This window comes from Macrotis lagotis, chromosome 5, assembly GCF_037893015.1.
Source record: "Macrotis lagotis isolate mMagLag1 chromosome 5, bilby.v1.9.chrom.fasta, whole genome shotgun sequence".
Lineage (NCBI taxonomy): Eukaryota > Metazoa > Chordata > Mammalia > Peramelemorphia > Peramelidae > Macrotis > Macrotis lagotis.
In genome coordinates this window covers 212,863,072-212,878,748 of record NC_133662.1, presented here as the reverse complement: position 1 = coordinate 212,878,748, position 15,677 = coordinate 212,863,072, and positions in this window count along the sequence as shown.

Below are 15,677 nucleotides of genomic sequence, written 5' to 3'. Positions count from 1 at the left end.
AATTACCTAGCTGTGTGGCCTTGGGCAAGCCATTTAGCCCCACTGCCTTGAAGAAACTAAAAACTAAAAAAAAATGATTAGATGCAGTATACTATATATTATTTTTTTAATGATGAAACTATTTAATACTTTTCTTTCCAAGTCATAAAATTAAGATAGGTCAAGTTTGGGCACTATGAATAAGTGAAATAAAATATAGTTAGTTTCTTAACCTAAACTAGTATAGCCTTAGAATTTGAAAAGTCATAATTTTTCTATTATTATTGCAAATTAACATTTCTTTTTTAAAAAAATTTAATGACTCCAAACATTTTTTCCTCAATTACTGCAAAGATAGTTGCCAAAATTTATACTAGGCTTACTTTTGCAACATGATTGAACTAACATTTCTTTTTTATATATTTTATTTATCTCTTCTGACTACAAGCAACAGTCATTTTCAACCATCTTTTTTTTTGAAAGATTTTGAGTCTCACATTTTTCTCCCTCTCTTCCCCCTCCCCTGACAGAAAGTAATCTAATATAGGCTATACATGTAGAACCATACTAAACATAGATCCATAATAATCATGTTTTGAAAGAAGAATCAAATCAAAATTAAGAAAAAATTACAAAAAAATACATTAAAAATTGAAGATAGCAAGCTTTGCTCTACATTAAAATTCCACATTTCCTTCTCTAGATGTGGATGGTATTTTCCATCACAAGTCTTTTAGAATTGTCTTTGATTATTGTACTGCTGAAATGAATAAGTCCATCATGGTTGATCATCACCCAATGTTGCTATTAGTGAATCAAATGAGCACTTCTAAGAACATCCAGCTTCCCTATGATGGCAACCCTAGCAAAGTCCAGTGACTCCATTAGTTTTTTCCTAACAGAAAGAAAATCATTATTGTATCATATGTCTAGAATCCTAAGGTGAAAGTGGTCAGTCACACAGACTGACAATGTGAACAGATGTTAGAGATAGTACTCCCTGAAGAGATACTCCAGTTGGATGAGAAAAATCTTCATTATGGTTTCTGTCCAAGAATTCTCCCCTTTGTCTTTCTGACCATACTGGCATTCACATTCATGTTAATTTTCAGCATTTTTCATCATCATCATCTCCATAGTTGACATCATCAGCATTGTCCTCACTGGTATATTTATATAGCACTTTGAATGAATGAATTTAAAAATACTGTTTTAATATCAAGATACTGTGGCATAACTCAAATGGGATCCATGATCCCATTAATTTGGACATTCTATTCAATGTTATAAAATGCAACACATCCATGGATGCCCATTCTCTTGTTCAGGGCTTCTCATAAGTATAGTATAAGTAGTACCTAATATTCTACAGGCTTTCTTCACTTTCTCCTGCCTTCCCCATGAGACCTTTTCTTTCTGTCATTTAGCTCCTTAATGTTGTTTTTTACTCCTGTGTTAATGAATCACTCATTTTTTATAAGTTGAAGCCTCTTCACATAAACGATGTACCTTTCTATTGCCCTCTGTCTGATATTTATGTTTAATTCTTTGGAAACTCTCATATTCAATATTTTGCTGCCATATAGCAGTAACAGTAGTATTTTGGGATTTAAAAAGAATTAGAACTGGGGCAGCTAGGTGGCACAGTGGCCTTGGAGTCAGGAGGACCTGAATTCAAATCTGGCCTCAGAAACTTAATATTTACTTAGCCATGTGACCTTTTGCCTTGCAAAAATCCAAAAATAAAATAAAATAAAATAAATTAGAACTTCCATTGAAATATAAATACAAAGCATACCTACTCCTGCCTTCAAGGAACTGACATTCTAATTGAAAAATATAACATATATATATATATATATATATATATATGCGCGCACACCACACACACACACACATATATATGTGTGTAATATATATATATATATATATATATATATAGAGAGAGAGAGAGAGAGAGAGAGAGAGAGAGCAGGATGGGGGGAGTTTTAGTTTCAGAAGTCACAAGAATGGTGTGTAGAGTCAAAAGCGAGTTGATTGATATATTCTTTTCAGTAGCAAAGGTAGTAATATATTTGATTATGACTCCAGAATTGGAAATAGTGTTCATGGTGGAGGAGATATAGGGGTGGTTGACAAAAGAGATGGCAAGAAGATAGCAGAGGTAGAATCTGAAACATGGTTAGAACTGGTCAAATGTTACTTCCCTCCATATACTCTATAATCCTTTGGCAAAGGCCTTTTTGCTTTTTCTAACACATGGTTCCTCATCTCCAAATTCCATACTTTATTTTTTTTGCATCCCAAGCACTTGGCATATTACCTAACATACAGTATTTAAATAAGTCTGGTTGACTGATTCACTGATAATGAGCTATGTCTAATGAGGATCTCAAAGGAGTTCCAGAAAAATAAGGAATATGTTGGGTAAGAACATGAGTCATTTTTGTATAACTAGGAATACCCTCTCCCCCAACACCTCACATTGCCATGCAATAAAAAGAGTCACTTCATAAAGATTTAAAGTTTTCAAAGGGCTATCCCTTTAGCCTCACAATAATCCTATGAGATAAGAACATTGGTTATTATTATTCATATTTTATAAGAGAGTCAGAGAACCAGTCATATTTTATTAGAGAGTAGTCATGACTGGTTCGTCAGCAGGTAAGTTTCAGAGACAGGACTTGATTCCAGGTCTCCTTTACATTTTGTGACTATTCCATACAACTGTGGCAGGTGAAATATGAAATGACTAAGGAAACAAAGGTTTGAGCTTCCAAGACTATCAATTTATTAAGCATATTACATGACAAATCAGGACCAACCCTCCTCAGTTTTGGCACTGGACCCAGACAGGAGGAGACAGATTTTATGCATTAGAAATAATTAATTAAATAAGAACAATTAATTAAAAAAAAACAGGATACAAAATTAGCTGATCTGATTCCTAATTGGAGGAAAAATTAGGAACTTTCCAAGTTAGGAGGAACATAGAAATAATAATTGATTGACCAGTACAGGAACAGAGATGAGACATGATTGCTTAAGATGTTTGATTATGAAAAGAAACTTTACATCAGTCTTCCATTTTTGACTGATTTCTGGCTATTATCTAGCACCTTATTTGACTCTCTAAAACAGCAGGTAGAGATGGTCCACCTTCCCAGTCATGAAGGGTTGGGTTCAAACAATGCAGCAAGGCTTTCTCACAATTCCCACAATTGAAGGAAGTTTTCTCACAAAACAGAAATTGGACTAGACTCATAATTGAATAGAAAGGGAACCAAGCTAGCAAGCTAGCTCCAGAATTGAGTCAGAAAATGAAGATAGTCAGGTTCACTCTACCCAATTACCATTGCTTTTCTAATCTCACAATCTAGCTCCTCTCTTCTGGAGGAAGAGGTGAATTGAATTGGGAATTGAATCTTCTGGAAGCATGGTGCATGATCTAGATCCATCTTCTCTGTCCTATATGGTCCTCTGTCTACTTGCAGGGCTGCTCCTGCTCTTCTCATCTCCCTAGATTAGCATCTGATCTCTGTGCTCTGGAAGGACAAATTACCTCCCATCTTCCTCTCTAGGTATGATGCAAACTACAGCCATGACAGCCTTACCTCTCTCCTATATTAATCATTTCTTACTAACAGAACCCACTTACGCCAAAGTCCTTTGCACTGGATTCCTGTTCCCTGATCTCATTTCTTCTAGCCTGTAACTATAGACACGCCCTGGGCCCAATCAGTCTTTAGCCATTCCCTTTATTCCTTGGCTCTCTTTTGAATCCTATATCACTGCTTCATTGTTCAAATCCCTCCCCTAGGGAGTGGTACCTTCGTTAATTCGAAGTTACCAAAAAACACAGAAAACACAGAACATCATGTCAACAAATCCTGGTGTTTCCCTCTCACATAATTCAAGGCAATCATATCACAGAAGGGTGACTGTACGAGTCAAATGTTCTTCTATACTTTTCCTAATCAGATAATCTCTGTTATCTTCAGCTTCAAATTTCCATTCTAGGGCTACTGATAAGGATGAGGTAAAGGGTAAGAGTTTGGTAAGAAAAGATATATTAAGGTGAGGAACAAAGGAGATGGGGAAGTTATGATGGTAAGATTGAAGCTGGGGATGGAGACAATAATAGAAAACATTGATTTGCTACTTTGAATACTTCACTTTATTTGATAAGACTAGGGCGATAGTCAGAGGAAGTATTCAAACCCAAGATGCTAAGCTGCAGCTCTCATCACTATCCCACCTCCTGTATGTGTTTGGGCCAAATAAGGAGCTAATTACAACATTCAGTCCTGGAAAATAAGTAGAGACGCTGGAGAAAGGGCTGAAACTATATAACCAGTATTGAAGCTAATGAGGAAATTGGTGGGGGGGGGATTATCATTTGGTCATGAAATTGGGTCTTGGGGATGGGGATGTTGAAACAAACTGGTTTCTCTGAAGTGAGTAGAATGTTAGCTTTGGAATGAAGAAGACCTGGGTTCAAATTTGGTCTCTGACATTTACTAGCTATGTGACCCTGGGTAAATTGTTAATCTTCTCTGCTTCATTTTCCTCACTGTTTAAATGGAGATTATAAAACTTTTAGTACTTACTTTACAGAAACACTGTAGGGAAGGAAAAATTTTTAAAAATTATTAGTTCTTGTTATATGTCTCTAATACCACTAAACAGGAATAACCCACCTAAAAAAAAAGAAAAAAAAAACAAGATGGGGCGGCTAGGTGACGCAGTGGATAAAGCACCGGCCCTGGAGTCAGGAGTACCTGGGTTCAAATCCAGTCTCAGACACTTAATAATGACCTAGCTGTGTGGCTTTGGGCAAGCCACTTAACTCCATTTGCCTCACACAAAAACAAAAAACTTAAAAAAAAAATAAAATAAAATAAAAAGGAATAACCCACCACTCTCCAGACAGCTCATTCCACTTTTAGACAGCCCAAATTGTTAGGAAATCTTGTCTGACATTAAACCAAAATTTGTCTCCTTGTAGCTTCTGTGCATTGCTCCTGCTGCTACCCTCTGAGATCAGAGGGTAGCACAAGTAATGACACTAGAACATGTATTGCTCAACAAATATTTGATCACAATTATCATGCTCTTTCCTTGGATCTCTTCTTTTATCAAAGCTAACCATTCCAATTTACCTCATCGAGGTCTGTATGATATGGACTCAAGATCCTTCACCATCTTGACTGCCCTCCTCTGTCCCTCCCTTCTAACATATTGTCCTTCTTAAGCCAGATCTGCATATAATGCTCGAGATGAGGTCTGATGAGAACTGATTTTCTTATCCTTGGAAATACATCCCAAAATTGTATAAACTTTTATAGCTATCACATCAAGCTGTATGAAGGTCATGACACACTAAATTTTCAGAATTTTTTCTCAAGACCACTGCTTCCATCCCTTTGCCTTCCTATACTTAAAGTGCTGACTTCTTGTATTCAAGTGCAAATCTTTGCATTAGTCATTACTGAATTTCATCTAATTAGATTCAGCAATGTCCTTGCTTGTGAAGATACTCTCTCATCCAGTGGATTAACTTTGCATCCCAGCTTTGTGTCATTTGCAGATTGGGTTGGCATGCTATCTTTGTCTTTATCTAAATAATCAGTAAACATGGTAAACAACACAGGGCTAAGCACAGACCCCTGGGATACTCCTCTGAACACATCTTGCAAGCACATGCCTTTAAAGCATTAACAATTCTTTTTATTTTTAGGTTTTTGCAAGGCAAATGGGGTTAAGTGGCTTGCCCAAGGCTACACAGCTAGGTAATTAAGTGTCTGAGTTTGATTTGAACTCAGTTCCTCCTGACTCCAGGGCTGGTGCTCTATCCACTGCACCACCTAGCCGCCCCTAACAAGTCTTTAAATCTAACCATCCAATCAATTCTGAAGTTATCCATGTTACTCTCTTATTCAGATCTTTTCATCTTTTTCACAAGAAGAGTGTGTTGGATCTTATCAGAATTTTTGTTAAATCTAGGTGAATAATATTCATAGCATTCCTTTCATTAATTTAGTAGACTTTTCCAAAAAAGAAATAAGCTTGCCTTGGTGAGACCTATTTTCTGAGACTATTTTCTAATAGTAACTGTGACTGAAAGTCATAGTGTTATTTGGCATCATCGCTTCCCTTTCTAGAGATCCTCTGCCTCTTTAATTACCCCTTATAGAATTTTCAAAGGAAGGAAGGAAGAACAGAAGAAAGGGAGGGAGGGAAAGGAAGCATTAAGTGCCTACTAGGTACTAGGCATTGTGCAAGAACTTTTACAAATATTGTCTCTTTTGATCCCCTTGGGTAACCCTGGGAGGTGGATAATATCATTATACACATTTTATACTTAAGGAAAACAGAGGGAGACAGTGATTAAGTAACTTTCCCAGGGTATAATTAGTAAGTGTGTAAGATCAAATTTGAACTTCCTGACTCTAGGTCCAAAACTCCATCCACTGCTCCACCAACTGCTATTCAATCTTGGTCTAGTTCACTGGCCTATTGGCCTATCAATAGGTAGGTTGTAGATTCTGTTCTCTCCACATTGGGAAAAAAAGATAAATTTGCATTTCTCCTATCTTGGAGCTCTTTTCCCATTTTTTCAGGATCTTTCCAATATCACTGAAAATCACTCAGCAATTATATATATATATATATATATATATATATATATATATATATATATATATGACAATCATTTCAATATCAAAGCAGTGGATCATTCAGTTCAGGTGATTTGCATTCCTCAAGGATAGATAGGTGGGACTTTGCAATATTAGATATCAATTATGTTAGTCATTTTTTGTTCCATGTCCAGTGCAAAGTTCTTTCTCCTTTGAGAAAAGCAAAATTTGAGCAGCTCTGCTTCATCATCCATCCACCCCAGCAGAATCTAATGCATCTTTGAACTCATTTCTGCCAGTATAGGAAAAATATGTTTTGTGTCATTTTTGTTGTTCAAGTAAAAGAGGTTATATAAAAACTATTTGCAGACTTTATGGTACTGTATAAATTTTAGTTGATGTTCAGGCTCCTTAAAAAAGGTTTAGTCTTCTGAATCATTTACAGGAAGGATCTAGGACCAGATGTGGGCTCTGGATGCCCCTGTAGAGGCTACTACTAAGCAGAGGGAATCGATTGGGAGGGAAGAGGATTTTTGAGTTCTACTGTGACTTCTCTCTGGAGGAGAAATCAGGAACTGGGCTGGGAAATAAGTTAGGTAAATTAAGGTGAGGAAAGTAAGACCATGTTTCCCTCCTTTGCCTAACAGTTCCTAGATTTCAGCCAGGAATCTAGGGAGCCCCCACAGGACCTGAGGAGGGGAGAGAGATGAAAAGGTAGAAGTTCAATCAGCCAATGAGCATTGATTTTTGTTTGTTTGTCCTTCATTCTCGAAAAAGACCACAACATCAGGGAGGTAATGCCATGACAAGCACATGAATTGGATTTGAGTTTGGGGTGGGGGGCTTTATTAAGACACCAGCCTCACTGTCTCATCCTGAACCATCTGGGTCCAGTGGCCAGAATTGAATCAGGATGACCGTGGAGATGGCCCTGAATGCTGGACAATCAGGGTTAAGTGATTTTGCCCAAGGTCACACAGCTAGTAAGTGTCAGAGGTTGGATTGGAACTCCAGTCCTTTTGATTCCAAGACCAGTGTTCTATCCACTGTACCACCTATTATGTGCTTATTATTTGGTAGAACATGAGCAGTTAGGCAACCCAGTGGATAAAACACTGAGTTTGGAATCAAGAAGAATCATCCTCATGAGTTCTAATCTAACCTCAAACACTTACTAGCTAGGTGACCTTGATCAAGTCACTTAATCCTGTTTGCTTCGGTTTCCTCATATGTAAAATAAGCTGGAGAAGGAAAGCACAAACCACTCCAATATCTTTGCCAAGAAAAATCCAAAAACTGTATATTTAGTGACTAAACAACCACTTGCTAGAACTCCCTCCTCCTCAAGGAGCTCACATTCTATTGGAGGAGATAATGTGCTAATTAATATGGGTATACAATAAATAATAATAATCATAAGCATTTATATAGTACCTACTATATGCAGATACAAAAAAAAAGATCAAAAGGAACCAGTTCCTGGTCTTAAGGGGTTCCCAGTGTGATAGGTTGCACTCAGAGGAAGCATGATTTTGTGGAGAAAGGATTGGAAATAGATAGAAGTCTGGGGTTGCAATTTCAGCTATATTACTCAGACTCAGTATGACTTCTTAAAGTTTCCATGTCTCAGTTTATTTATCCCTTGGACTAAATAATAACAAAATCCCATCCAGCTATAAATCCTGTGACCTACACAAACAAGGAAGGAAATAACTTCCCCAAAATAAGAACTTTGTCTGAGCTGGAGAGGGTAGCCCCTTGGGGGTATTAAGCTGCCCAGTGCTGTGGGTCTTTGAGCAGAGACTAGGTGAGCCACTCATTGAGAATGTTATACTAGGGACTCATGTTTTGGGAAGATATTGAGTTGGATGACCTCTGAGGAAGACAAAGGGAACTGAGAAAGTTGAGGAAAGTGGGGTCCTGTTCCCCATTGCCCAAGATCCGCCTAAATCCTCAAAAATGGACAGAAGACAGAGCTGGAGGAGGATAGGAAGGTATGTGGGGCAGAGAGAAGTTCTGGAATATCAGGAATATCAGGAATCAGGTATCAGAGCTGATCATAGGTTAGGGCATGTGCTTGCCCAGCACAAAGATGGGAGGTGGGGGTGAGCAGCTGCCCATTGATACTCTCCACCTACCAAGAGTCCAAAGACCATAAGGTGTGGCTGTGGCTTCCGCTGTCATCATATTTTTGCAGCCTGGGAAAGAAACCTTGTCTGCTGGGTGGGGCCATTGCCATCCTAGCTCCTTCTCAACACACACACATACACACACACACACTTATCTAATGGGCTGATACACTGTTCACGGAGTCAGACACTTCGCTTGGATTCGTGGGGCCTGGAATCCAGAGCTGCAGGTAACTGGGCAATTGAAGAACAGGGATTGGGGAAGGGGAAGACTAGAACCTGGTCACCCCTCTGGGCCAGGAGCCTTTGTCCTCACAGATCAAAGACCTCCAGAGACCTTGATTGTCTTGGTCTACTCCTGAGTCTGGGGACCCTAGAGACATAGATCTGGGCTTGAAGACTGGTTGGGAGGTCACTGCTTAAAAGATCAATGAAGCCCAGCTCCAACCTGTCACTGAGAGACCAAGAGACTAGGGTAAGCTGCTTCCCCTCAGCTAAGGAATGAGCCCCAACCCAAAGAGAATGAACTGAATCCCATGTGTAGGTGTGAACATAGATCAGATAATTTATACTTGGAAAGGATTTTAGTAATTATTACTATTTGTCCCTTTAAAGAGAGACATAGAGACTAAAATGGTCACCCTGAGGCTGAGTAACATAGCTGAATTCCAATCCCCTAACTCTTGAGTTGTCAGATTCCAGTTGCCTCAGCATCTGGGTGGTCTTTTCACCCACTCCAGAGGGTAGATATTTAGGTCATCTCAACAATGATGGTCCTCTAATTTATACTTTTCCTTGACCCTGGCCTCCTTCTCACTCCCCAACCTTTTTCCAGTTTTGAGACTGAATAAGGGTCTGATGGAATGATTGAGTGGGGCTTTTAGTTTTGTAACCATTATTACCAGATACTTGGATTCCTCTCTCTATCTGTATTTCACTCTTACCTCCTCCTTAGCCTTCAATGTCCCTTTCCCAGAATCTCTACTTTCAGAGGGGTTGATCATTTTCCAAGGCTATAGATTATATTGGCTGTTCCCTTTGTCCTATCAATCTCTTCACATGACTAGACCACACAGCCATAAACAAAGAGGACAGGTGGTCAGGCCCCTCATTCCTGCCCAATAGGCAGAAGGACTTGGAATCCATGGGGACAGAAGGACATGGGAAAGAACTGGGCAAGGTCTTCTTTCCTCTTTTTTGAGTTTGGAAGTAGAGCATTTGTCATACTCAAAAGTAAAGTTTTGGGAACAGGGGTGAAGAAAAAAAAGGATTCAAATTATAAAAACAGCTAGTAATTTCTATATGGCACTTTAAAGTTTACAAGAAGTATAAATATTATCTCAATTGACCCTCCCAGCAATCTTGTGACGTAGGAACTATTCTTATCCCCATTTTACACATTTATGAAACTGAAATAGAGAGAAGACAAGTGATTGGCCCAAAGAAGCACAGTTAATCAGAGTTTGAGGTAGGCTTTGAACTTAGGGCTTCCTGACATCCAATGAGCCACCTGACCACCTCTATTAGGCACTAACTTAGGGAAGGAATGTGATCCTTTGGCTCTTAAGAGACTTTGACCTAAATTATCCAGTGGCAAGAAAAGAACCAGAGAATATATCTCCCCTCCTATGCCTTTAGTTTTTTATTGTTAGCAATACAATGATTTTAACTGCAAGTATGGTGTTTTTGTAAAAGTTCAGATAAATAAGTTGATGGTCCTCTAATTTATACTTTTCCCAGGTTTCTCTATTTTCTTAATGGAGTCCACACACACACACACACACACACACACACACACACACACACACACACCAGAGAGAGAGAGAGAGAGAGAGAGAGAGAAAGAGAGAGAGAGCAAGAGAGAGAGAGAGAGAGAGAGAGAGAGAGAGAGAGAGAAAGAGAGAGAGAGCAAGAGAGAGAGAGAGAGAGAGAAAGAGAGAGAGCTCAGCTCTAAAGGACCTTCTCTGTCCAAGGAATCTATCATTCTATCTGTAAGAGGGAGAAAGAGAAGACTAGCAAAGAGAGCTTAATAGTGCCCTCACTCCAAAAGATGTATGGAAGGCTGCTCCACCTCTAAAAACCTTTGCAAACAGGGAGCCCCAGTCTGGTCATTAGCAGCCGATTCTCAATTATTCCCTCTGTACTCTAGGCCAAAGTTAAAGACTTGGGGCCTTGATCTCTAGTACAGGCTTATCAGGACTCCTCTTTTCTCACCCTTCTGAGCTCTTCTAGGGAAAAGAGGGGCCTCAGTCTCTAGTCATCTGAATAAGATTTGAAATTCAAATGTTGGGAATTTTGTCTACTTACAGTTTTAGGATTATCTATGTGGATCCAAAAGAATCTTCTGGGGCCATCTGGTCCCATCTCCTTGTTTTACAGGCTTAAAGAGTTGAAGTGACTTGTGTCTTGTTAGAAGGTTGTAAGCACCTGCTAGGTTGCATTTGAACCTAATTCTGTTGACTTCGGAATCAGGGTTCTTTTCATCTCAATTGTAGGCCACTGCTTCCCTCCCACATACACATTTCTCTGACTTTCTGGTGTAGTCCCTTCCTCTCAATCTCCAGCTAGGACATCGACTGCTAGACCTTGCCCCCATGAAGAGAGAAATCCAGAGTCTTTGTGGGAAGGATCTCAGGGAACAGAAGTTTGGGGGCTGGAGATTACAGGAGTCTTACTTTTTGGGGCTATCAGAGGGTGGACTGAAAAGTCAAAATCTGCAATATTTTCCCTAGGTTTCCAGAGCAGACCACCAACATGGATTATATCACTCACAAGGATGACCGGTTCCATCAGTGAGTCTAGAATTTGAAAGACTCCCTAGACTCTATTGTTACCTTCCAAAGTTTCATTTCCCTTCCCAATGGTTTTCTTTCCTCTTCCCCTTTCTCTTTCCTCTTCTTCTCCTTCTCCTTTTTCTTCCTCTCTTCCTTTTTCCTCTTCTTCCTCCTCCTTCCTTTCCCCCCTTCCTTTCCCAAGACTCTACTCCTTTCTTCTTGGGAACCTATTCTTGTGTCTCCAAACCCCCTGCCCTCTCTTTCAGATCTAGATCTCTAAATATCCAGTCCCCACATCCCTCTTTTGGCCTTCATCGTCTTCTATATTCTGATCATATCACTTTTTGTGTTGCTTTTCCAGAGAGCCCAGGCCAGCCCTCAACAGATCCAATAGTATAGCCAGACCCAGCAACAGAACTATTTACCGTAAGTTCCCTCTTCTCCATCCTTGCCCTCTTGTTACCCTTCCCCTTCATTCCTTTTCCTATGTCCTCTTACCATTTCCTCCCTACTTCCTTTTTGCCTTTTCTCCTTCCCTTCTCTTTTGCACTTTATTGCCTGTTCCTTCCCTTCCTCATCCTCACCTCCCTTTGTTTTGCCTTGCCTTTAATTTTTTGACCTCACCACCACCAGCAGCACCATATCCCATCTTTCTCCTCTTCTTCATCTTCTGTTCTTACCTTCAGAACAACGGAAAGAATACTCCCAGTCCTTGGCTTCAGAACCCATCATCCTAAAGCAACGGGTAGAGGTGAGAATTGCTACCCACATACATTTCTCTAAGTTCTCTTAAGTCCCCCAGAGAGTCTTTTAAGTCCATTTAATTCATTTATTTAAAATACATATATATTTGCACTGTGCTAGGGCTGCAGAGAAGAAGAGGTGGTCTCTGCCCTTGAAAAGTTTACAGTCCACCTAGTGAGTCCAAATCTACAAGTACAAGTGTTAATTAAAGTGCCAAAGTGGTGGTGCTGACTGAAGATGACCTAGGTATAGAGAGGAAGTAGAGGGGGGACATTCCAGGGAGCAAGGAAATCTTGAGTTATAAAAATTTAAATTTATATAGTCCTTTAAAATTTACAAAAGTACTTTTCCCTCAATAATCCTTTGAGGAATTAAATACTGCATACATTATCATGTCCATTTTACAATGAGGAAACTGAGGCTCAGTGGAATGAATTAACTTACTCCTACTTACTCAACCAACAAGTATTATAACTAGCATTGGAGCAGGCATCTCCAAGTGGAATGTCATTGAGTGCAAAGGGTAGCAGAGGCTTGGGTGTATAGGGATGGGATATGAAAGGAAGAGTGAGGTGGCTATAGTCTTCGGCAGAAAGAAGTGAAAGGGTTAGCAGAGAGAGGAGGGAATGAGTACTTGATGGTTTGAGAAGCACTTTACAAATATCGCATTTTCTCCCAATAATTCTGAGAAGTGTTATTGTTACAGATGAGGAAACTGAAGCAGACAGATATTACATGAGTTACACAGCTAAAAGTATCTGAGACTGGATTTGAATGCAGAACCTTCATATTCCATGCCCAGAACTCCATTCACTGTACCACCTAGCTGAGGTCCAAGAGGTCCTTCTATGCTAGAAGGTAGCAGACCTGGAGGTTCTCAGAGTCAAGGAAGAAAGATCTAGTCTGAAGTTGTGAATAATAATGATATACCCATCTTTCCTCTAAGAGATAGGTCAGCAAGAATTGAGAGGACCCAGAGGCCAAAGAAGAAGGAGTATAGGGTAGAGATCCAGAAGCTATGGGTTCTCTCATTCCACTGGCTGAGAGAATGGGCAGGCTACAATGGAGAATGGTGAAGCAGAGATGAAAAATCTGAGACACATATTAGATTGGGATCATCTAGAAATGTGGAGATGAATCAAGGGTCATGGCATAGACAACAGCAGTGGTGATCAGATGAAAGTAGTACAGATAATGTTACTAGGTACTGGAAGAGATTCAAAGTTGAGATAAAACCTTGTCCCTACTCTCATTTGGAAAGAACATTGGCTTTGTGGTCAGAGGACCTGAGTTCAAATTCTACCCTTGATGATTATTACCTGCCTGCCTTGGAACAATTCTTTTCGCTTTCATGGCCTTCACTTGGTATTCAGTGACCTTTGAGGTCCCTCCCATTTCTTGACTGATATGATGATGTAGTTCAATCTACTGGAGATGTGACACATACGTCATTAAAAATATGTCAATGGTATTATTTATTTACAACTATCTACATAATCTCTATAATCTGAAGAGATAAGAATTTGGGAGTTGCCTGAACCTCAGAGAAGTTAAGGGATTGACTCTGGTATCAGAGGAATTGGAACCCAGGTCTTTCTGACTCTGTATCCAACACTCATCCTCTATATCACATTCTTCTTGTTCAGTCATTTTTCAGTTGTGTTTGACTCTTTTTGACTCCATTTATGGTTTTCTTGGCAAAGATACTGGAGTGGTTTCCCCACTTTTTTTCTCTAACCCATTTGATAAGAAAACTGAAGCAAACAGAGTAAAGTGATTTGCCCAGGGTCATACAGCTAGTTAGTATCTCCAGCTGAATTTAAACTTAGGAAGACAAGTCTTCATAATTTGAACTTGATTTGAACTCCACTGGCACCGCCTAGCTGTTCTCTATACCATACCACCTCCATAATACATGCTAAGTGTATTACTGAGGGACAACACAAAGTGGAGTGTGTGACTTTACCGACAAAGACATCCTGGAGGCATTAAACTGATCTTAAAGGATGGGTGGCAACTACACCAGGTGAAGAAGACAAAGAACATTCTGGACAGAGATGAGAGTGTGAACCTGACATAGGCAGGCAAGCACAGGATATCTGAGGTCTGTCCAAGCCCATGGAATTCATGGACATGATAGGAGTGATAGAAGATAAGGCTGCAAAGGGACAGCACTGTCAACTGTGGAGGGCCTGGAGTGTGAGGGAGAGCCACTGAGGGTTGTTGTTTTTAGGGGTTTTTTTTTTAGTTTTTTTAGTTGTTTTTTTTTTTTGCAAGGCAAATGGGGTTAAGTGGCTTGCCCAAGGCCACACAGCTAGGTAATTATTAAGTGTCTGAGACCGGATTTGAACCCAGGTACTCCTGACTCCAAGGCCAGTGCTTTATCCACTGCACCACCTAGCCACCCCGGTTGTTGTTTTTAAATGTTTGTTTGTTTGCTCTGTTTTACAGAACAATCCCAGATCTGTGTATAAGGCAGTTGGGTGGTGTGTGTGTGTGTGTGTGTGTGTGTGTGTGTGTGTGTGTGTGTGTCTGTGTGTGTGTGTGTGTGTGTGTGTGTGTGTGAGAGAGAGAGAGAGAGAGAGAGAGAGAGAGAGAGAGAGAGATCATATTTGTAGGCATTTGTTATCTCCCCTTTCTCCCAAATATGGAAATAGTATTAAGAGAAGGACAAATGAAATAGATATGACTGGTAAAGGTGGGATCAACAAGTATCTGATTCGATATGGATGGAGGGGAGAAAGATAAGCATTTATGTAGTAACTACTATATTCCAGACCTTATGTGAGTATTTTTTATAAATATGAACAGTGAGAGAGAGATAAGAGATGAAGGTCACACCAGGTTTTCAAATGTGGGAGACTAAGTGAAATGTGGAACCCAGAGGGTATTTCATGAAGGAACCATTCTAATTTATTTTTGTATCATCCTCTCTCTCTCTCTCTCTCTCTCTCTCTCTCTCTCTCTGCCTCTACCTCTACCTCTATCTCTTCCTGTTTATGTCTCTGTCTCTCTATGTCTCAGCTCAATGCTGACACAGAGTAGATACTTCATATATGTTTGATGAATGGATATCATAGAAGTTTGAATGATGAGAAGTTGATAGAGGAGCAGGGTTGGACAGTTCTGCAGTGTCAGGGGACCAAACTGTAAGCTTACCCCTGCACCAGCCAAGTTGGGGAAGGGGAGGACAATAAGGCTCTGTGGAAAAGGCACAAGTATTGCAATTCATGCAAAGGCAGAAGAGCACTGCAATTATTAAATGCCTACTGCATAAAAGACACTGTGCTAGCATTATTTCATTTGATACACACAGCAGCCTTATAAGGTGACTACTATTATTATACTCAACTACAGATGAGGGAACTTAAGGGTTCATTAAGTGTCTAAGTTAGGATTTGAATTCAAAT